Raw genomic sequence first — 24,669 nt, 5'->3', positions numbered from 1 at the left:
CACTATTGTACAATCAAACCAATAAAAATAAGTCATTCAGATTGTATCAGACTTTAAAGTAAGTTTAATTCTAATAAAATGTATGAGCATATATAACACTATAGAATAGTTAAAATAATGACACATTTAAACAATTTAAACCCCTTTTGTGCATGTTCCTTTTCATGAGATATTTCGTACAATGAACCTAAAGTTCATGAAACCTGCAATAAGAAATCCAACTTTCTGAGGTCAACTTAACGAAGCTCACACTGGTAAAATTACTTTCAGCTTACATGTGTCAACTACAGGCTGCAAAGTTTACAACTATTCTCATCAATCAATTTCATCATTTAAAGAAAACATAGGTATTTGGTTAACCTTCAAATTGAAATGTTTATTCTTTGATGCCTTATACTTGGTGTAAGCCTAAACCATGATTGGTGAAATACAGTGGCAGTCTACAGAACTTTGAGAAACTCTGAGATCTCAGAGTGAACTATATTGCTGTATAAAATAACAAGTAGGGTGGATAATAACAGAAGTTCTGAAATGAGTAAAACAATATATCGTACTGGAATAGTTAAAACGGTTTATGAACAGGAGAATGGAATAAATGTATGACAGTATTCATCCACAACAAATGATTGATGCCACAAACTGAACAGAAAATGGGTGCTTATTTAACAGTTAAATCAATAAATAGAATTTACTAAAATCCTTGTACATAGGGTACCTGAATAATGCTGCATTTCTACACTACAACACAAATTTAATACATCATATATTGTCACTGAAAATGCAAGTACTGTAGATTAGATCGCAGCCTTTTGAACCCTTGAACAATAAAATGCAGTCCAGTTTTAGAATATCCACAATTAAAATTACTGAAGAAAAAGTACATATGATTATTTTTTCAATTCCATTTTGAAAACCATGGTGGTTTTTAATAAACGCTGGCTCAAACATACAAATAAAACTAAAGCTAACCTAATGTATATATAATGCAAGTTGTAATGGTATTTCATCAGCCATACACACTGCATTACTAAAACTAACTTTAGGCCCTAAAAGTACTGTCAATATTGTTAATGACGATATATGACACTGAAAAATGTACTAGGTAAATAAATATTTTCTGCTTCTGATGACTCTTTTACTCAAATAACCAAATATGCTTTTTAAACGTAAGGTTAATATCAGTGATAGTCACTTAATGTACCAAAATAACATCAATCTTATATTAACATCACAGACATTATCAGGGATATTATCTAAGGTGCAGTATATATTCTTCATTATTACACTCCAGATGACACTTTAAAATTACTAAGAATTCAATATGAGTAACATGTTTAATGTGTTCCTTGTGTATTGATATACTTACACCGCAATAAATCTTAAATAATGGTAATACACTTAAATTAGCTATTAAGCGCTGGAAATTACCACAAGTATAGTCATATTGTAAACACAATGTATATCACTTATAATAGTCAAATGTTCTAAAATACCCTGTTACTGACAGTATAATCTGGCGCCAGTGAAACATTGTGTAAGGTGCTCAATGCTAAGAGGGTTGAGAGATGTCTAGGTCACATGTTCAAATCTTTGCAAGTTTAGCCTAGGAATATACTTATCACAGAGGATGCAAACAAGACCTCAGGTAGGTTAGAGGACATCAGGCTGGGGTCATGTTTGGATAGGATGAGGAGACCCTGGGCACCTCTGATTGTACAGCACACAATCTTCTTATACTCATACAAATTGCTGTTACACTCAAATAATGTTCCTACGTATTTGTTCTACACCTTCAAATGTTAGAACAGTCAGGAAAACGTGCAGCCTCTTAACTAATATATTTGGAAAACTGTGAAATCAAATTAATCATTTGGTGAAAAAAAATGTCTTAAACAATTGAGAAAGAACTTTGCAAGCCTTAGGCAAAGCCGTTATAATTGCTTGGTGAAATTAAGGGGCTGGTATGAAAACAGTGTTCAAAACTTCCTGCAGCACACAATGCAGCCAAGGCTCTAAACAGCCTCACATCCTTTTGAGGTCAGAAAAATAAATAGGCACTCATGTTCATGTTATACGTCAAAATGTTCTTTGTACAATGCTGGGAAATCAGTACCAGGTTCTTGGAGCGATAACAAGATGGGGATGAAGTAAATATTAGCTTGGGGGTGGAATTAGGTGACACCGCAGCACAAAGTTGGAGAGCAAAGCCACTGGAGCCCTAAGCTCTTAGCGGTTATAACCAATCTCTTCCTGGTTTTACCTTGAAAAAACACTTCCTTGGCCCACTGACAGCAGAAACCCACCAGGAACAGACAAACAAAAACAACCTCACTGTTTGCTACCTTGCAGACATCCTGACTGCCTGAAAAACGTTTTTATAGACACGTGATTTGTAGATTTGCTGCTGAAAGTTGAAGGTTGAACTTGGCTCTTTTCAAAAGGGAACGGAAACATCATTAAAAAAGGTTTGAAGTACTTAAAAACTAATTTAACAGCAAATGATGTGGAGGAGGGCAAGGGCAAAGTGCATTTCCATTATCTCAATTTGGAAAATTGCAGCTTTCAGCTACAGAGTCTTCTGAGGAACCTATGAAGAGCTGATTCGACTGTTGAGCAGGGATGGAAATCTAAAATTGATTTTTATATTACAAAGTGTGCAGTGATGTAGAATATAATATATGTGCTCATAAAAATAACAGTATTTGGTGTTCTATCTCAGTGGATTATTTTAGGTAGGACAATGAATATATATAAATAATAACAGTGATGTTAGATGTTGAACGAGACACAAGTTAACTTTAAAAGTGCAAAAACCACTGAAATACCTCAGTTATAATAAACTAACTAAAACGTTTACCCCCATCATGGACTGTCTATGACCTCACATATTACAACATTCATAACCAGGGCCAAACTGGCCTACCGGGCACCAGATGTTTCAATTGCCTGGCATAATGGGAGCTGGTTTCCCTGCTGTGGGGGCCGGTTTTGCTGTAGGGGACCTGTCGGCCATGTTCCTACTTGCAAACAAACAATTAAAAGATAGTTTTAAAGTACATTTTAAAAACAAAACGCCCAGTAGCCAGTCTGGCACAGCTAATGAAATGTAAAATAACATTGTTGCTTATTTTTCAATAACAACATTGTTAAAACTACTAACAATATCAACCAATGACAGTGGCAGTATGCTATAGGCTTTGTGAATGAGGAGTATTACAACAACGTAAATCGATGGATGTAATCTTATAAGCTTTCCACCAATCCACTGCTGTGCATGGAAAAATGCCAGGCATAATGGAGGTTTAGCCACATGCAGAGGGTTGGATGCCTGGTCTGGCCATAGAGCAAGCCCAACGCCCAACCCCTATTCTATTATAATACTTAACAGAGCACAGCACAAAAAAGTCTTAGCTGACTATCCTCAGTCATTAATGTATTTGATAGCAGATAAAAACAGTGAAAAAGTACAGAGTATACAGTAATCTTGCTCTCAAAAGTTTTGACACGTATTAAGAGTGTTGACATATCGGTATGACAAGCAAAACAGCCGACACGTGTTTCGACGATAGACTACTTCCTCAAGGTTGTTGACAGAAACAGTATGACAAAGTCTTAAAAATCAGAACAAGAGGAAAATCTCACTGTATTCACAATATCAGGCAAAGTACACATAAGGTGCCCACAGTAACTGAAAACCGGCATAAAATCACCAAAGATTGCCACGTGTAATAGAGTGATGAGGGAACTACCACAGAATATCCAACCACAGTGATGAATGAGCTAATAGAAAGTGCAAGATGGTGACAAAGGAAAATGCTACTTACCAGTATGCATCTGTTCTAGGCATGTAGGGCTGCAGAGTCACACACTAGTGCATAGATCGCCATCTGGTGGTGGGCCCGGATGATTACACTTTTTTGTTGTCTTGGAAGAGTCTTTGTTTGGTAGACGACTCCTCCTGTAGAGCGTAATGCGCATAGCTGTTAAGGATAGAAGTTAACCTAGGAAGAGGCTGTAAACGAAAAAATTCTAATGTCTGAATACCTTGTAGCGATAATTGTAAGTCAACGGAAAACAGCCCTGTTCTTCTCTAATATGAAGATACTCATGGGCCCATGATAATTCCGATAGAGTCCGTTAGTCAGAATGAGGTAATAAAATCACTAAAAAGAGGAAACATTTTAATTTGAATATGAGCGAAGTAACTTCTCAAAACCTGTTTGAGAGCACCAAAGGCGGTTATCAAATTGATACATTAAAGTATCAAGAAAATGACATAGGAATCTCAAGTATTATAACATATTGGTTCAAAAAGCATAAAACCCACAGGAACTATGCAAGTATCTAAAGTAAAAATTGCATTTGGCAATAACTATCAATTTTAAATGCCAATAATGTAGCGGCAGTTACAAGTAAGGATAGGTCACCGAATAATACAGTAGTCAAAAAAGTTAAAAATGCTGAAACAAAAACACAAGATCTCCATTTATCAAGTGGATTAAGTTGTAAGACTTACTTTGTTTTAGGATCAGTAAGCTGGAAAATCGTTATAGCAGACAAATCAAATCCAAATAATAAAAGCTCCTTCAAGTAACGTTCTTCATACGAAATCTAAAAAATATATCCATATATTTGTAAGAAAATGCCTCTCAGCTATAATAACAGTCTTTTATGGGTAACCCTTAAGATTGCGTATTGAGACTCACCCAAGGTAAGAGTATAAAGAACTTCCAGCTCACGTCTCGAGTTGTAGAAGGAAACGCCATCAGGGGAGCGCCATTAACTTAATAGGTGTTTCACTGGAGCATCAGAATACGTCACTGGATGTGTATACGCAATGCGTCCATTGTAAAAACGCAAGTCAGCCATTATTGTAGTGTCTTTATTCTATACAGGACTGCGGTATACTGTACATGCAGACCAAATCCAGGTGGCGATACCCTTTCTGAATCGCTGTAGAAGTGCCGCATATACGTGATAAATGGAGATCGAGTGCTTTTGTTTTAACATTTTTAACTTTTTTGACTACTGTATTATTTGGTGACCTATCCTTACTTGTAACTGCCGCTACAATATTGGCATTTAAAATTTACACTTATTGCCAAATACTATTTTTACTTTATACTTGCACAGTTTCTGTGGGCTTTATGCTTTGTGAACCGATATGTTGTGATACTTGAGATTCCTATGTCATTTTATTGATACACTTAAAGTATCTATTTGATAACAGCCTTTGGTGCTCTCAAACAGGTTTTGAGAAGTTACATCGCTCATGTTCAAATTTAAATTTTGCTTTTTTTTAGTGATTTTACTACCTCATTCTGACTAACGGACTCTATCGGAATTATTATGGGTCCATGAGTATCTTCAGACTAGAGAAGAACAGGGCTGTTTTCCGTTGACTTACAATTATCACTACAAGGTATTCACACATTAGAATTTTTTCACTTTCAGCCTCTTCCTAGGTTGATTTCTATCCTTAACAGCTATTAATCACATGGTTGTGTGGTTGATATGTTTGCTAGTTTTCTTTTTTTCACCATCTTGCACTTTCTATTAGATCATTCCTCACTGTGGTTGGGTATTCTGTGGTACTTCCCTCATCACTCTATTACACGTGGCAATCTTTGGTAATGTTGGTTTTCAGTTAATGTGGGCACCTTATGTGCACTTTGCCTGATGTTGTGAATACAGTGAGATTTCCCTTTTGTTCTGATTTTTAAGACTTTGTCATACTGTTTCTGTCAACAACCTTGAGGAAGTAATCTATTGACGAAACACGTGTCAGCTCTTTTGCTTGTCATACCGATGTGTCAACACTCTTGATACGTGTCAAAACTTTTGAGACCAAGATTACTGTATACTATGTAATTTTTCACTGTTTTTATCTGATATCAAATACATTACTGACTGAGGAAAGTCAGCTAAGACTTTTTTGTGCTGTGCTCTGTTAAGTATTATAATTGTTCTCTGTGTATGGAGGTTTCCTTTATGTACTGAGTGGCCTTGTGGATGGCACAGTGTTTGACATTGAGCAAGCTAAGGGACATTTTGCACTGTACAATTGCAAACTAACAGAGGTGCTGGCTTTTCTCTAAAACCACAGCCATCATTTCCCATATTGTAACCCCTACTCTATGTTGGATCCAGGGTCTGGTGTGACACCAGGCCTTGCAGACAACCTCCAGTGTGTATGTCAAAAGTCTGTTCATGGCAGGGGTTGACTGATTGGTGAGGGGAACTGCAGACTCTGGCCACAGATTAAGCCATGGGTCAAACATGTCCTAAGTAAAGCTGAAGATGATGAGCAGTGGAGGGCTGATGCTTGAGGAGAGTTGGGTGGAGGGCCTTGACAGAGCCTAGGAACCATATCAAAGTCTGGCACAGACTGGATGCAGGGTCTGGACAGTCTATGGCTGAGATGTCATGTGTGATGTCACCAATTATTTAATTTAAACTGTTATGAGCAAAGTAATATGTGAGGTCATAAGCAGCACAAAGTATAGGTAGGTCATTATAACTGACGGATTTCAGTGTTTTTTTTTTAACATTAGCTTGTTTGTGTCATTTCAAAACCTAAACATAGTTTCACTTTAACTGTTGTTTTTTCATTGAAAATCTGTTTGTTTAGTTTTTTTAACATACGTTAAGGCTTTAGCACCTCATCAAAGTATAACGTCATATGAACCGTTATTTTTTTCAGTGGAAAAATAGGTTCAAGTAATGATATAGTTTGAAATATGGATATATTTTCACAAAAAACAAAGTTTGAAATAACCTATAGTTAAATGAAATTTTCAGTGACAGCATAATGCTTTAACCCCATGCGCGCTGCGGGTTTTCCCGCTGTGCGCTAACATTTGCGAAAAGCCGCGTTACATGACGAGCTCAGCTCGTAATGAGCGTACGACAGGCGTAACTCATGACGAGCTGAGCTCGTCATGAGCGTGGAAGGGGTTAAAAAAAAAAGAAATTCACTATAGTTATCTCAAGTAATTAAAAAGCACACCCAACAATGCACAGTTTTCTTATCAATAATTTAATTGCAAATGAGGCAGTGCTATAATCAATGGTGTCACAGAAGATGTCAGGGGTTTTGTAGTATGTGCAGTAATTAGCAGATCATGTCAAGGTCGTGAGTTATAGTTACTGTAGGGCACAAGTTAGAGCTACTTGAGATAGCTATTAATGGTGAATTTCGGACGTTTTTGAGTTTACATCTTTACGTTGCCACTGAAAACTTCACCTTCCTATAATTTTACTTTAAACATTGTTTTTTCTGTGAATTTCTATGGGTTTTTTTTAAAGTAGGGAAATATTTTATTACCATTCGTAAAGCCAACCGCCCCACTGGGCACGACTGAAGGCCGTGTGCGGCGGGGTTTGGCTGCAGGGCCTAGCATTTTGCCAGGCCCTGTGCCATCCCCCACAGGCAGCCAACCCAATCCCACGCATGGCCTTCAGCCGTGCACTGCGTGGGTTTGGCCAAAGGGCCTGATCTGCAACTATGCTCTGCATGCAACCCCCCCCCCACAACCCACGCAGGCATTCAACTCACCGCAGCCACACAACCGCCTTTGTTTCTCACAGATCTACAGAAACACCCAATGACACCTCTGGGGATTCGAACCGGATCCACACACCCAGAGCGAATGCTGAGAGGTGTCACACTGGGTGTCGCGGTAGATTTGCAAATCCACGGTACCGCTAAAAAGCTTTTTTTTTTCATTTGACCCGGGGGGGGGGGGGATCCTCTGGGGCCCCTCCAAACAAAGCTTGGGGGTAAGGGTGCCCATATCCTGCTCCCTTATATCATATTTTCTTTTATGTATCAGGACTTGGGGAACTAGTCTCTGAGTCCTAAGATGGAGACCGCAACTTTTCCTTCAGGTTGCGGCCAGCCAATCACAATGCGTTGTTGAGCACACAGATCGTCCGTTAAATATACAACGTTTTTTAGCATTAATTCCTCAAAAATTACTGAACAGATTTACACTAAGTCACAAAATGCACTCATTCTGGGCGAAGATCTAGGTTTCTGCCAAATTTGGTGTAAATCAGTTCAGCTGTTTGGGCTGTAGCTCTGTCTAAAGTTCCTATGGAAAAAAGAATGAAGAAAACGCTTTTCGGTACTCCCTTCACTTTTTCTCTGCTTCTTCTGACCCAACACCACATAACTTTCCATGCACAATCTAGCCAAACAGTAACACTGTTAGGAAAGTTTTGTGAAGATTCATCATACAGCCCCAAAGTTATAAGCAACATAAAAAAGGCATTTTATATGGACAACCCCCACCCACCCCAACACTCTCCTTCTTCTAGGCACTTAGGTGTTTGGAACAATATCACAGAAGTAAATATTCATATTTTTTAACAGGCCAAGCCATCTTTATTTTAGTTGCATTATTGTTTGAGTAGATAAATGGGTTTCGCTTAAACTGGTCTTTCTAGGTGTCCCGACAACTTGAAATATCTACTAGCATTATCTCAAGTGACTTTCTGAATAATACAATACATTATTTGTTTGTCGGTATTGCATTGTGATTATAATATTAGGCCTCTTGAACTTAATATGTGTTGCCTGCTGTGTTCACAAACAAGGGCCTCCAAGAAGATTGAGATTTGTGGACATTGCGCTGCTCACTTTTACTACTGTACTATGAGATGCAATATAAGCTCATTTCAAGTTACTTTGTGTAATAACCAATTTATCAGATATACAGAGAGACACTGCAGTGTCTTTTGAGTATTAAACAACATGAACCCAATATGAGTTATCTGCTATTAGTGTCGCAAAGAGAAATTTCGGAATTATGAAGATTGTACTTCTCACTCTCACTGCTCTAATATACCATTCGATGTATTGTAGGCTCACATAGGGTTGATACTACTATCACTCAGAGAGATTTTTTTATTACAATTTGCCTTTTGAAGATGAACACGCTTTTTTCATTTAATTGTACTTTAATTTTTATGAGCTCCATTTTGCGTCCTCAAAACTTGCCATTAATGATAATGCATTTCAATAGGAATCAAGTCTCGATCTATGTAATAACTTCTAGAAACATGTAGTTCATGTTATAGTAGCCAATCAACCAGGATTGACTAGTCCCTTTAACTTGATCAACCAGAGCTTATCAAAACACCAAATGTCAAGATATACCGAAGTTTTAAATCCTTCGTGCCGAACCTGAACCCTTCTTTAAATGCTCCTAAAGTTCAAACAATTTTGGCAAGTTTGGTGTGATTCAGGTCAGCGATTTTTTTTCTTTATTGTTGAGCGAAGTTTTCTCAGGGAATTCACATGGGAGATCACACTATGGGGACCTGTCCATTTTTCTTGCCCCGTTCTTGACGGATCACGACAAAACATTCCTTGAAGGTGCCATGGTGGATCAACTTTTGTTTCTGGAAGTGTCGTCAAATCAATCAATCAAGAACATTTGTAAAGCGCGCTACTCACCCGCTAGGGTCTCAAGGCGCTGGGGGGGGCTGCTACTGCTCGAAAAGCCAGGTCTTGAGTTGCTTCCTGAAGGAGAGATGGTCCTGGGTGAGTCGTAGATGGGAGGGGAGGGTGTTCCAGGTCTTAGCCGCCAGGTAGGTGAAGGATCTTCCTCCGGTGGTGATTCTGCGGATCCGTGGGATGGTGGCGAGGGCGAGGTTGGCGGAGCGGAGCTGGCGGGTTGGCGTGTAGAACGTGAGGCGGTTGTTGAGGTATTCGGGGCCCAAGTCGTGGAGAGCCTTGTGTGCGTGGGTGAGGAGTCTGAACGTGATCCTCTTGCTGATGGGGAGCCAGTGCAGGTCCCTCAGGTGGGCGGAGATGTGGCTGTGTCGGAGGATGTCCAAGACGAGTTGTGCTGAGGCGTTCTGGATGCGCTGGAGTTTTTTCTGTAGTTTGGCGGTGGTCCCAGCGTGGAGGGCGTTCCCGTAGACTAGACGGCTGGTGACCAGGGCCTGGGTGACCATTTTCCTGGTTCCAGTGGAGATCCAGAGGAAGATCTTACGGAGCATGCGGAGTGTGTTGAAGCAGGAGGTGGTAACGGCGTTAACTTGCCTGGCCATAGTGAGGGAGGAGTCAAGGCTGAAGCCCAGGTTGCGTGCGTTGTCCGTGGGCTTGGGTGGGGGGCCCAGAGCAGGGGGCCACCAGCAGTCGCTTCAGGCGGAGATGGATGGGCCGAGGATGAGGACTTCCGTCTTGTCTGAGTTCAGTTTCAGGCAGCTGAGCTTCATCCAGTCTGCGATGTCTTTCATTCCATCCAGGAAGCTGGCTCTCGCGGAGGTGGGGTGTTTGGTGAGGGAGAGGATCAGTTGGGTATCGTCGGCGTAGGAGATGATGTTGAGGTTGTGCTTGCGTGCGATGGCTGCGAGGGGGCTCATGTAGACGTTGAAGAGGGTGGGGCTGAACGAGGAGCCTTGAGGTACGCCGCAGATGATCTTGGTGGCTTCTGCGAGGAAGGGCGGGAGACGGGCTCTTTGGGTTCTGTCAGAGAGGAAGGAGGTGATCCATTCCAGGGCCTTTCCTCGGATCCCGGCGTGGCGGAGGCGGGTTGTCAGGGTGCGGTGGCAGACCGTGTCGAACGCGGCCGAAAGGTCGAGCAGGATGAGGGCGGCGGTTTCACCGTTGTCCAGCAGGGTCCGGATGTCGTCCGTGGCCGTGATGAGGGCGGTCTCCGTGCTGTGGTTCGCTCGGAATCCGGACTGCGATGGGTCGAAGGAGCCGTTCGTCTCCAGGAAGGCTGTCAGCTGTTTGTTGACGGTTTTCTCGATGACTTTTGCAGGGAAGTGGAGGAGCGAGATGGGGCGGAAGTTCTTGAGGTCTGAGGATCTGCGGTGGGTTTCTTCAGGAGGGCGCTGATCTCTGCGTGCTTCCAGCTCTCCGGGAAGGTGGCGGATATGAAGGAGTTGTTGATGATGTCCCGAAGTTTGGGTGCGATGATGGAGTCGGCTTTGTTGAAGATGTGGTGTGGGCATGGATCAGCTGGGGTGCCCGAGTGGATGGTGTTCATCGTGTGGGTGGTATCTTCCGTGCTCACCTGAGTCCAGGCGTACAGGGTGGTGGTGGGGGGTGTAGGTTCGGTGGTGGTGTACGAGTTCTGAGCGCCGAAGCTGTCGTTTATGTCGACGATCTTACGGTGAAAAAAGGTGGCCAGAGAGTTGCAGAGGTCTTGGGAAGGCGTGATGTTGTTGTTGCTGGCGTTGGGGTTTGAGAGCTCTTTCACGACGTTGAAGAGTTCCTTGCTGTTGTGGGTGTTGCTGTCCAGTCGTTCTCTGAAGGAAGGCACCAAAGATATTAGTAAAAAGGATGCTCTTCCTATGGAAACTCTGACTTAACTATAGTCCACTGATCAGTAATGACATTGAAGATGTCACGCGGGATGTAATATGTGAGATAATAAGCAGTGCATGGCAGGGGCACATGTTATAGTTAGCTCACTGTACGGTAACTGAAAATCTCAGTGGTTTTTCAGGTTGCAAATGTTACTATATGAATGACTTAATCGCCTAAATATAGCATCCCTTTTATCTCTGTTTTTTTCACTGAATACAATCATGCACACACACATACAAACATACAAGCACACACACACACAAACATACAAGCACACAATAATTTAATTTTGATGGGGAGCAGTTAGTTACATGGCTCGCTATCAAGTCTCCAAGTTTTCTAAAGGATGTACTTTGCTGGGTTGCTTCAGAATTAAATAACCATCTTGAAACAATAATAATATTTATTGCCAGTTATCTTTCTCTCTCTCTCTCTCTCTCTCTCTCTCTAAGCTCTTTGAGAGAAAAGAAACTCAGATCATGATAAATCGAACATTACATTTTTAGTACATAAACAAATCTATCAACAGAACTAGATTGTGTACCAAGGTTTAGGTTAAATATTCCTAGAGAGCCACTTAAATTTTTTTGACATTTACCTTACATTTCTTCTGTGTACGGTGGTGCCCCTGGGAGTGTACTGAAATACAGCTGGTAGACTCCAAGTGAAGGACTTAGAATCAAAGTTGATTTCTGTCATTTCCAAAACAATACCTACAAAACAGAAAAACCCCAGAAAAATGTAGAACTGCCATATAAACTTAACATTTAAATAACGTTTGAAAACAACCTAGAGAGATGTGTGCCACCCCACTGACCTCTAATAGTATCACATATGTTAAAAGACTAGAAGGGTATGGAACAAACAAGACAAAGAGAAGAAAAGGAGTGGGTAGATGAGTGGGCATGCTACAGAAATACAGAGAGGAGAGAGAATTGAAAGAGAAAAGGAAGAAACGGGGAGAAGAAAGGAGAGACAGAAAAGAGATGGAGCCAAAAATGGAGGACATGGGTATGAACACTGGTATCCGTTTTGGCTGGTTGCGATAAAGGCAAACAATGACTGCAGGAGAGAGAAAACCGGAGTACAAAAGACAAAGGATAAAGAAACAGGGTGCATAAGAGAGAAAATGGTGGATCATTAAAACAGGAGAGGGAGCTCTGAGGTGTTCCTGCATCATGTGTGAGTAGCTCAAACAATCATCTTTGTTTTTTTGCATTCTGGTACCTGTAGTCCTGCATTTACTAATGGAAAACAAGACCTCTATAATTCGCAGAATACTCTGGATTGTGAAAGCAACTCTCGCTTGATCTGGGGAAAAGTGTTACAGAGAGATTTAGAGCATGAAACACAAGAGAAAGGCAAACAATAAAGGTAGGAAATGTGAGGAGCAGGAAATTAAGGGTGAGAAGGGATATTTGAATGGCAGGAGGGGAGAAATAGTTGAGCAGCTAGCGAGAAAAGGGGATGGAATAGAAAACGAAGGTGAGGGCTACAGGAAGGGGGAGAGAGAGAAAATGGAGTGCATGAACGCAAGATCAAAGAGGGGAACAGGGAGTACAAGAGACAGAACGTGGGAAGCTGGAATTCTACAGACGGTGGGAGACAGGAAGGGAGACAGGAAGGGAAAAGAGATATGATGGACAGAAAGGAAGACAGCGTAAGAGGGCGGGGAAAACATGGAAAGGAGGCAGACAGTAGTAACAGGAGAAAGAAGATGTAAGGGATGGAGAAAGAGGAACCCAAAGATCAGAGCCGAGATCAAGAAACACAGAACAAAGAGGGAAAAGCAGAGGAGATGGCGGAGCAAGACATAAGGAGGCAGCAGCCAGAGTTAAGAAATCAAGCGTGTAACACCCTCATTGTATATCTTCAGGAGTAGCAAGCATTCTCACGTGCAGCGTGTACAAGTATGAACATCGGGCTGTATGTCCCATTACTCTAGAAATAACTCCACTGAGAGGCGGGCTGAGGCTGTGTGTATAAACAGCTTTAAAAAATACATAGATGTAAGAAGTGTGAGGCTGTTTTAAGGGCACAGAGCGCACAGGCATGTCCAGAAGGGAGTTGAAACGATATTCAGCAGAATCTACGCTGGGGCCTGGGGCACACACTCTACGCACACAGAGCAAGCACCATACAAGAGAATACGCTGCCGCAGAAAAAGCTCATGGGGATGGCTGGAGTGAATATCGCAGCTCCAACGCTCTACATACATCACTTGCGTTTAAATTCGTAACTAATTTGCTTTACATTTAAACGTGTGAAATTATCCGTATTGTATTTCGGTTACGAATAGAACAGTTTGCCGTACTGTGGCCATTGATTTCAGGTAAAGTCACGGCATTTCACCTAATTAAAAATACTGTGTTATACAAATCGATTCATTAGTGAGAAGAGAAGACCATGTGTTGATCTACATCAGAATGCGTGCGCAGCCGCCGCACTGCTGCAGCCTCTGTGCATGTCCGAACGCTCAATCCCTCATCTGCGCATGCTCCAGAGCACAGACACATATGCGTCTTCTGCGCATGCGCACACAAGTGTCTATTTCTGCGCATGTGCTGTGGTCTGAAGAGGAGCCGTAAGCATGCTCCATGTGTAGACCCACAGCTGGACTCTCGGACACGTACACAAGGTGGGTAAGGCATATGCTGGGTAAGGCATATTGACTGGTACGATGTGCCCAGCCACACGGGCAGTGCCCTGGACTTCACCATGCCCTAAACTCCGAGGCAAGAGCTCAGCAGTTATAGATTCCTCATAGTCGTCAAATACAACATTGTCAGATCGGGACCAAAAATTGAAAGAAATGTGTCCGGGCACCCAAAACAAGTGGGCCTCTTTAGTTAATCGCGACCGTTTGCGAACAGTTGTTCAGCCAGAACTGGCGGCTGATTAATGGCAAAATACGTAGCAATAAAAGCTGTTTCGGAAGCCCCTGTTTGTGTCTTTATCAACCCTTTTCATCCTCTACCTTCCTCCTCTCAGCCCCATTCTTATCCCTACTCGTCACCCCTTTTCCTTCTGCTCTTCATACTTTTCCACCTTGAGAACCCCCCTCCCTGTTTTCTCCATTCAATTTATCTAGCAACCCTTTTTTCTCCCTTTAATCCTTACTTTATTTTCCTATCTTTTCCTCTCCCTTCTTTTCTGAGTCCTCCTGCCCTTTGCTCCTACTATTCTTCATTTTCTGCCTTCACAGATATTTTTTTTCTCTCAGCCCTTTTCCCCTTGCCTCGCTCTTTCCTGGCCTCAACCCTTTTTACCTCCTTCGCTCTTTTCTTCTTTTCCTCCATTCATGCCCTCCTACTTCTCTCCAATCAGCATGTATCTTCTTTCCTACTACCATTTTCCTCTCATGCCTTCAGTATCGATTTGCTCTTCTCAGCTCTTATCTCGGTTTCCTCTCCAGCTCTATTACATCTTCTCTGAGCCTTTTGCTCTTCCCCAAAGTTGGCCTTTTCCTGGGCAAAGCCAAATTTGACACCTTCTCACCAAACACAAAAAGCAGACAAGCCGTCAGAAAAAGTTTTTAAACACAGAGAGCTCCAGCACCCCTCAGGAGATCCGGCCCTGAGCGTGAACCCAGCTTGCACATGCTAAAGACCGGCCCTTGCAACTTCCAGTGGCTGAGGCTGGGCTGTACCCATTTTGCTCATAAGCCCTGACCATGCGCGTTCAAGCTTTCCTCTTACGAGGGGGTGCATTTTTTTCATTATCACTTCACAGGACACTGTGTAAGGACTGACCCATAAGAAGACATTTATGGGGCTAGTGCTCGCAAAGCATATTTATGGGGTTTTGTACAATACCACCAACCTACAAACCAAGCCCCTAGGCTTGTTAAAACATAAAGCTCTCCCAGACTTTTAGTTAATCCAATATTACCACTTGTTCAACACTAAGTTCCAATCCAGTCTCACTGTCTAGCCAGTGAAATGTGGTACTGTGTGAAAGGTGTAGGCCTTGGAACATGGAATCCAATATTGCAATCAACTCTTTTGACCTACTTATTTTATCTTGGAAAATCATAGACCCACATGCTTTTATACTCTATCTGCCATTATGTGAGAACTTTAGCAGACTACACACAGGAAATCAGCTCCAAGCACATAATCATAGGATAAGACCTAAGAATAGTTTTTATAGATCATTGCCTCATATGTTAATGTTCAAATGTGTGTAATTGTAATTGCATTAATATAGCGCTTACTATCCCTGACAAGGTGTTGGAGCACTTTTTTGCTGTGAGTAGCATGCTACTTTGGAACCCATAAAGGATTAGTGGTAAATTAGTATAGTGAAATATGAAAGCTATTTGAGTGGTGGATATGTTAGTCAGTAATTTGGATTGAGAAGGATATTGGAGGGATAGAAGAGGGAATAAGGTTTGCATTTATATAGTGTTTACTACCCCTGATGAGGTGTTAATGCACTGTTTCAGTGAGTAGCACGCCACCGGAGCCCATAAAGGATTAGTGGTGTATTAGTATAGTGAAATATGAAAGTAATTTGAATGGTGGATATGTTAATCAGTTATTTGGATTGAGAAGGATAGTGGAGGGAAAGAAGAGGGAAAAGGTTGGCATTTATATAGCACAAGTAACCCCTGATGATGTGTTGAACCGCTTTTTGGCAAGTAGCTTGCTACTCCGGAACCTATAAAGAATTAGTGGTGAATTGGTATAGTGAAATATGAAAGTAATTTGAGTGGTGGATATGTTAGTCTTTTATTTGGGTTCAGAAGGATTGTGGAGGGATAGAAGAGGGAAAAGCTTTTCATTTATATAGCGCTTGCTACCTCTGAGGAGGTGTTGAAGCGCTTTTCGGTGAATAGCATGGTACTTCTGAACCCAAACAGGGATTAGTGGGAATTAGTATAGGGAAATATGCAATTCATATGAGTGGGCAACATGTTAGTCTGTTATTTGGATTGAAAATGAATAGTGGAGGGATAAAAGAGGGAAGGTTATATATATATTACGCTGTATCCGCTAATTTATAAAGAACCTCTTCACAAATCCCCGTCTGTGGCACCTTCCTTCGGCAATACTGGAGGTTGTTTCGGATGTTTCTTGTGTCGACCAGAGACACGTCAAGGAGCTCACGTTTCGCAAGCTGGCTGCCTGTCATCTGGTGTCTGCGCAAGCAGTTTGTTTTCCGTCAAGGTGTTGGCATGAGGCAGCCCACCGACAGCAAAGCAGGAAAGCATGGGACGTTGCTCAAAGGCAGTCTGTGACTTCACGGATGGTGTTGGTACACTGTTACCAGCCCACGACCTGGCGGACCAGCATGCTGCAGGTTGAAGCGTTTTGCGGGGACCTGAGAGGCTCTCAAGTTTTAATTGACTGATCTAGTTCGCCCAGCCCTGCATATGCCACAAATACAAGGACTTTACCTCGGTTTCCCCTCGTCACACCAACCCAGGTTTGAAGCATGCTGGGAGTTGCAGTGCGAGTAGTTCTACGTTGCAACTGACGATCACATGGTTGGGGGAGGCGTGCACTCAGCAATCAGGAGTGCTGCAGAGACTTATATCAGCTGGGCGCACGAACCTTCAGTTGGGCAGAGGCGTCTGAGGAAGGCTCACGCCGAAATGCATTACGCTGTATCTGCTAACTAATAAAGAACCTCTTCACAAGTCTCCGTCTGTGGCTCCTTCCTTCGGCACTACTGGAGGTTGTTTCGGATGTTTCTCGTGTCGACCAGAGACACGTCAAGGAGCTCACGTTTCGCAAGCTGGCTGCCTATCATCTGGTGTCTGCGCAAGCAGTTTGTTTTCCATCAAGGTGTTGGCATGAGGCAGCCCACCGGCTGGAAAGCATGGGACGTTGCTTAAAGGCAGTCTGTGACTTCACGGATGGTGTTGGTACACTGTTACCAGCCCACGACCTGACGGACCTGCATGCTGCAGGTTGAAGCATTTTGCGGGGACCTGAGAGGCTCTCAAGTTTTAATTGACTGATCTAGTTCGCCCAGCCCTGCATATGCCACAAATACAAGGACTTTACCTCGGTTTCCCCTCGTCACACCAACCCAGGTTTGAAGCATGCTGGGAGTTGAAGTGCGAGTAGTTCTACGTTGCAACTGACGATCACATGGTTGGGGGAGGTGTGCACTCAGCAATCAGGAGTGCTGCAGAGACTTATAGCAGCTGGGTGCACGAACCTTCAGTTGGGCAGAGGTGTCTGAGGAAGGCTCACGCCGAAATGCATTACGCTGTATCTGCTAACTAATAAAGAACCTCTTCACAAGTCCCCGTCTGTGGCTCCTTCCTTCGGCAATACTGGAGGTTGTTTCGGACAAATATATATATATATATATATATATATACACAAACTCAAAACAATGCACAATCTGAAAGAGCAGGAGGAGGAAAACAGACGATGGCACAGACGATGGCACAAAAAACAAAGCCAACATACAGGAGGAACAGACGGAGATAAAAGATCAAACAAGGACTACAAACACAGTAATAAACTTAACAAACATGGCGTTAACACATGAAGGACAACAGACACTTGCTCTGGGGTTATCATTCTGCAAGGAAACCAATTTTGGTTACACACAGACAAGAATAGACTTATACCATTTCACCCGCAAACTGAAACTGCGCAAGCACTTTTTCAATGTGAAAGAAAAAAACTAAGGAAGGACCACCAGAGACAATGATACCTGGAGCACACAACTCCCTGAGTGTAGCGGATATGAACTTTCTCAGGGAAATGACAGAATTGGACGTTGGGGTAGAGATAGACACACTGAGTAACAGTCAAACAGCAGCAAACTCGGATCTCAATATCTATGCCACAGTGAAAACACCATTTAGACCCAAATCAGTGTTTAATCCACTAATGCCAAAGGACTATATTGACATGTTTGCTGACAAAGTAATCCAAGACCTCAAAGATCTAGCTCGAACAAGCAGTAATAACTTTAAAAAGGTGCACGGAACCATAAAACCAAATATTCGGGGGTTATGCAGAAAATCAAAGAATGACCGGACATAGTTGTGCGTTGCTCAGATAAAGGTGGGAACGTGGTACTCTGGCCACTTGAAATGTACAACAGGGAGGCCATCAACTCCAAGACAAAAACTGCTAAATCCGCACCAGTTCCACAAACATTACCAACATCAAGGAGCGATACCACACGTGCCTCTATGAATGGAGAGGCCAGGGATTGATCACAAGGCATGAGCTAGACTTCTTGAAAAATGACTACCCTGTGACCCCGCAAATGTACCTAATCCCAAAGGTCCACAAAAATATTGCATGTCCACCAGGCAGACCTATAATATCAGCCATTGGCAGCCTGTTTGAAAACACCAGTAAATGTATTGACCACTATCCTGCAACCATTTGTCCAGACATTACCAGAAAATACAAGAGACATTGGGGACTTTCTATCGCATATTTCTGACTGTACATGGTGCAATGATTTTGTTTTATAACACAATGTGCAGAGCCTATACACGAGCATAAGGCCTAGAGATGGCTTAAATGCTTTACAATACTTCCTGGGCACACAAGACATAAGCTTCTATCATCACACAATGATGCTTTTACATATGACTGAGTGATGCTTAGAAAACAACACTTTTATATTTGACAAACTACTGTACAAACAGACACAGGGCACAGCCAGGGGTACTTGCTTCGCCCCCAGCTATGCAAATCTGCATATGGGCTGGTGGGAGGAGCAAGTACTCATGAAGACATACCAGACTGAAATGTCAAACAATGTGGTTGTATACTAACGCTACATAGATGACATCTTCATTCTATGGCGAGGTTCTGAACAGAGTGCTCCACCAGTAAAGAGACAATAGTGTTTCTGGACCTAGAGCTGTACCATGATGATAACAGAGTCCAGACATGTATATTCAGAAAGAAGACAGCAGGGAATGCCATCCTTCACGCCCAAAGTTTCCACCCCACCAATCTGATCGAAAGCATTCCATATGCAGAATGCCTGAGAATGAAGAGAAACTGCAGCACCGACAAGGACCTACAAAATTGTACAACTAGGCTTTTTGAGAGACTATGCAAGAGAGGCTGTAAGAGCAACACATTGGAGAAAGCCAGATTGAAGAGCTTGACAATTACCAGGGAGGAATTGCTCCATAAGAGCAAAGCCAACAAGAAACCCAAAGTGGAGACCAACACCACTCCAAGGTAAATCACAGGGTACAACAAATACCACTCAAACCTCCGTAAAATAATGTACAGGCACTGGCTGCTAATCCGCTGTGACCCCACCATAGGCCCCTCATGTGCTAGGCTGCCACAGCTAACCTTCAGAAGAGCAACATCAAGGAGGCAAGAGTTAGTAACCAATGCACCAACCCAAGACAGAGGCAACAGTTGGCTCAAAGCCCAGGCAGGTCCCTTTAGATGCACCAAATGCAAAGCCTGCAAGCATGGGACCAACACAAACACAGTCATGACCCCACTCAGAAAAACCCCGCTTGAAATACGAGAACACAACACGTGCAAAACAGATTTCGCCGTGTATGTGCTACGGTACACCTGCAACAAGCTGTATGTAGGGAGCACCATTCATCCTGTGCATGTGAGGATACTACAACACCTCAGGGCTATCACAAACAATGACCCCCCACCTACCCTGTAGCACCCCACATCAATACACAACACAATGGCAGAACGGAGGACCTAACATATTTTGTTATGGATAGCGCAAAAAGGAACATCAGAGGGGACAACAGACAGCTAGCATTGAGACGACTCGAATCCAAGTACATAATCCTCTTAGACTGCAAAATCTCAAAAGGTATGAATGCTGATGAGGCCATGAGTGTACATCTCTAGGCACTATGACACAATAGCACTAAGCCAGTCACACATGCCTCCTTGCATACACCAAAAAACCCAATCCCAGTATCATCTGATTCACCATCCTATTGTATATACATAGTCTTCACTTCGCACAAGCTAGGCCACACACAGTACTTTCACTTGTTTTAATTCTTTTTGTGCGTTTAGATTTTTGTTAAAACCTCCTTTTTACTTACACTCATTTTCCACGTAACTTAGCACACTGAGCCATTCCCTGAAGATAAGGGATTGTTAGTACTAAAGCAATGGACGTCAGCATCAAACACCCACACCTAGGCCCACTTGGGCTACACACACGCAACGTCCAGAGCATAGCCTACCACCCCCCAAGATGCATGGCCATAACACGCATCCGCGTTAGAACTCAGATGCATAACTTTAGTAAGTACACAGGGATGCGATGGGTACAGGGAACAGAATCAAGCGATCCACACAAAACACTAAACAGACAAACATGTCAAGGGCTCACCAAGGGTCAGTTCAGCTACAGGATGCGCATGCACCACATAACGTTAACATTGGTGTATGTGGGTGTTTCGTTTATGTCAACTAACACAATGTGCTCAGTGTCGATTTTCGGGTTATTTAAATAATGTAAATCATCGACGCACACTTGAGAAATAATAAGACAGAATTATGTCTAAACGCACAAAAACAATATTGTTTTAATGTTTTAAAAGTTGGAATGTAAACTATTGAACATGACTTGCAATCTGGTCACAAACTTTTCTATGTCCTTCACTCCCCCACCTGTTGTCATGGCGACTCACCTTGCTCCTACGTGTGTCACAAGTGCAAAAGTTAATGTGATTTAATGGCAGCTCACTGCAGTGAATCCAGGTGTAGTGAAGAAGGCGGACCTCATTGAAACGCGTCTGGTCGTTTGGAATAAATACTTTCTTTGATTTATACACCACGGAGTCGGTGCCTGATTTATAACGGTGAAACATATACATATATACATATATATATATTCAAGCAAATGTCCCTTCTGGAGGAGGAGCGGCCGTACAGCTGGTGCCGGTGCCGAGTCAAGGACACGACTCGTTGCAATTTTCCAAAGCAAAATAGAAATAAAACACCGCACTCTTCCAGGTTTTGATTAAGCTTATTTAATCCATCAAGGAAACGACTTCCTCACCGAGGAAGTCGTTTCCTTGATGGATTAAATAAGCTTAATCAAAACCTGGAAGAGTGCGGTGTTTTATTTCTATTTTGCTTTGGAAAACATATATATATATATACATATATATATATATATATATATTTATTTTTATTGGGGGGGGATGTATAGCCGTAGGAAGGGTTTGGGATGAGTAAAGGGGAGGTGGAGGGGGAAGGGTCAGAGGTAAGGGTTTAGAAAGGCCTGTTTGGGGAGATCTGAATAGTAACTGAGGTATGAGTTGATGCAAGGAGGGGTAGAGGATGGAAGAGTCTAGAAAGGGCTGTCCTGGGATCATAGTAGAGGCATGGGGCCTGAGATGAATGAGAGAGTGGAGGTAGCAAATATATTGATAGAGGTATAGGGTGAGAAATAGGGCAGTGCTTTGGAAAGAGTAGTAGAATGAGGGTTGAGATGAGTCAGAGAGTTGAGGCGGAGGATATATTGAGAGTGGTATAGGGTGAGAAATAGGGTAATGCGTTGCATATGCTGAATTAGAAGAAAAGTAATAAGTCTATAGATACATAAGTACATGGATGTACATATGCATACATATGCATAAGGAAGGTAGTAGAGGTAGATTAAAGAATAGTGAAGTAATTGTAGATAGTTATGATAACAGATTTACTTATTTATGCAGTCACTTATATACATGTTAATAACATAGAATAATGTAACTATCAGTAATATGTACATTTGTTAAGCAGAACTAATGAATATCTATATATTTTTAAACAATTATACATGTTTATACAAAGCAATACACTTATATATAGGTACATATCTATAGTCCAAATAAATGCTATATACAGAGGGATATGCTGAATATTTCTGTTTGCATATGGAGCTTATGTGGGGAAGAGCCAACTCTTGAGTAGTTTTCGGAAGATAAGGTGGATATCCATGGATCTTATGTTGGAGGGGTAAAGAGTTCCATAGTTTGACTGCTTGAACAGAGAAGGATGTGCCTCTGCAAGGAGACATAAGGAAACTGAATAAACTCCACCAATGGAAAGAGAGAAAGAAAGACAAGTTCTAAGAGATCATGTCTGGGTCGACATACAATTAGCAGTAAAACACAAAAATAATAAATCATTCTGGAACATAACCTCTGCAGAGATGGGGATACGAAAATCTGCTCAAGCGACACCAGTATCATCATCTGAATGGGAAACGCATATTCTAAGGCTTTATAAATCTATTCAGTAGCACCTCATCTTCCCTGAACTGGATCAAACACTGAAGAACCAACCTGAGAAGGAACCAATGAAAATGAAAATTTCAGCGGCACACATCTCTGTTCTGATATCCTCTGCCAGGTCATCAGCAGCAATGGGACCATATAAGATCCCAATGAAAGTTTTACAAAAAAACGCTGTCTGGGGTAAATTCTTAGCCCCACTCTTCCAACACTGCCTGAAAAGCGGGGAAATACCAGAATCTTGGCGAGGGAGTGTGGTGGTTCCCCTCCTAAAAAAAGGCGCAAGAACGAATACTGCAAACTATAGACAAATAGCACTTCTCAACGCCACCGGTAAGATCTTTGCTGCTTGCATTTTGGAACACTTAAAAGACTGGGCTTTTTCGAGAAAAGTGATCCCCATGTATCAGGCTGGGTTTCGTCCAAAGTATTCTACACTGGACAATATTGCTGTGTTCCAAACAGTGCTTGATAATTTTGTTAGGTTAAATGCTCAAATTTTATATTGTGCTTTTATAGATTTTTCGACTGCGTTCAATAGCGTAGATAGAGTGACACTATGGAGAAAATTGGCTAATATGGGGATACCTAAAGATCTCTTAACAATAATAATCTCCCCTCACATATCAACATGATGCAGAGTCCAAATGGGGGGAGAAAAAGGCCTAACCAAACCTATCCCTTCGTGGAACGGCCTGAAACAGGGATGCTTATTAGCTCCCCTATTATTCTCCATCTACATTAGCGATCTACCGGGGCGTCTCTCTCAAATTAAAAATTACCTTCCTAAATTAGCTCAAGTTGATATACTGTGTTCAACGTATGCCGATGATATCGATATACTCGATCATACCCCGATAGGCCTGCAAAGAACCCGAATGAATTAAATCTTTACGCAACTGAAAATTTCCTGGAGCCAAATATTACTAAAACTAAAGCACTCCCCTTCAGTGGCAAAAGGAAGCCTTTACCATCAATTTGGTCTTTAGGAGGCGAACCAATAGAGACAGTAAAAGAGTATGTTTATTTGGACCATATTTTTACTTCTAATTTACAAGATACTGCCCACCTACAACACCTGAGTCGGAAGGCAGAATCCCACGTTGGGGCTTTACAGAGACTGTACCTCTCTACGGGAAATAGACACTTTACACCAATGTTGGAAGGTTTATGGTACGAAAATCCCTCCGATTTTATCATATGCCATGGAATACACACAAATTAAAACATGGCAGTCTATAAAAGCAAAGGAAGGAACCATACTCCGAAAATTGTTAAACGTGTCGCTGTTGGTACCAGTTCAAGCCCTACATCTCGAGCAATTGGTAACAGGAATCTCTGCCAGAGTAATTTCAAATATTATTAGGTGGGCGTACAATTATTACATGCAGCGCCAGACACCTTAAGGCATCTGTTAAAACTGGAGACTTTTATAGAGGAAGCGTCTGGGTATACTTTTAATAGGAATATGGTAAAAGCCTTTGAGGTTTCTCAATGCACTGTTGCATTTTTACAGGAGTGGTGCCCAGCACACTTGAAATTGTTTTTAAAACATTTGGCCCCTAGAATCAGTTATGAATCGGATAAAGAACATTGCATGCAATTGAAGCATTATAAGTGTTTGCAGAACATATAGAATTTAAAACCTATGCTCCCTATTTGCATTTTCAACTAAAGCACGGAGTAAGGCGCTGTATTCTACTCTTACGTTTGGGTATTCTCCCTTTACCAATATTTTTAGCTAGCTGGGAAGGTACAAATAACCCCAAAGGCATGTGTGAATTATGCAAAGGTGGCAGACAAGATTTGCTTCACGTTTTACTAATTTGTCTTAATGCAAGTATAATAGCGGCACAACAACGTTATATAATTCCAATTCAATTAAAGTATAATGCATTCTTGGCCCAAGATCTAATTATGTTGTGCAACTCTCCTGTCAATGAATTTTTTTGCCATAACTTGTTTACGTTTTTAAAAATCTTTCTGAAGCTGTTCTAAGTTAAAACGCACAATCAGAAGATTTTATCTCATCTTTATTGAATTTTGTATGGGTAGGCAATAGAATATTGTTATTGTTCCATGTTATAGTGTGTTTTAAAAGCAAAACTTTTACCAT

At 41.9% G+C, this 24,669-nt stretch overlaps 1 long non-coding RNA gene across 4 annotated transcripts in view; it reads right to left on the bottom strand.

The window, feature by feature from the left end:
• LOC144770747 (uncharacterized) overlaps positions 1–24,669 on the bottom strand; it is a 502,054-nt gene that overhangs the window by 216,970 nt on the left and 260,415 nt on the right. For all 4 annotated transcript variants that reach the window (XR_013599001.1, XR_013599000.1, XR_013598999.1 and 1 more), the window contains one exon: positions 11,928–12,042. This is a non-coding gene — a long non-coding RNA (uncharacterized LOC144770747). The remainder of the gene's footprint in view (positions 1–11,927; positions 12,043–24,669) is intronic.

This window comes from Lissotriton helveticus, chromosome 7 (genome assembly GCF_964261635.1).
Source record: "Lissotriton helveticus chromosome 7, aLisHel1.1, whole genome shotgun sequence".
Taxonomy (NCBI): Eukaryota; Metazoa; Chordata; class Amphibia; order Caudata; family Salamandridae; genus Lissotriton; species Lissotriton helveticus.
Note: the sequence above shows the minus strand (reverse complement) of the source record. Positions and strands in the feature narration are given on the sequence as shown.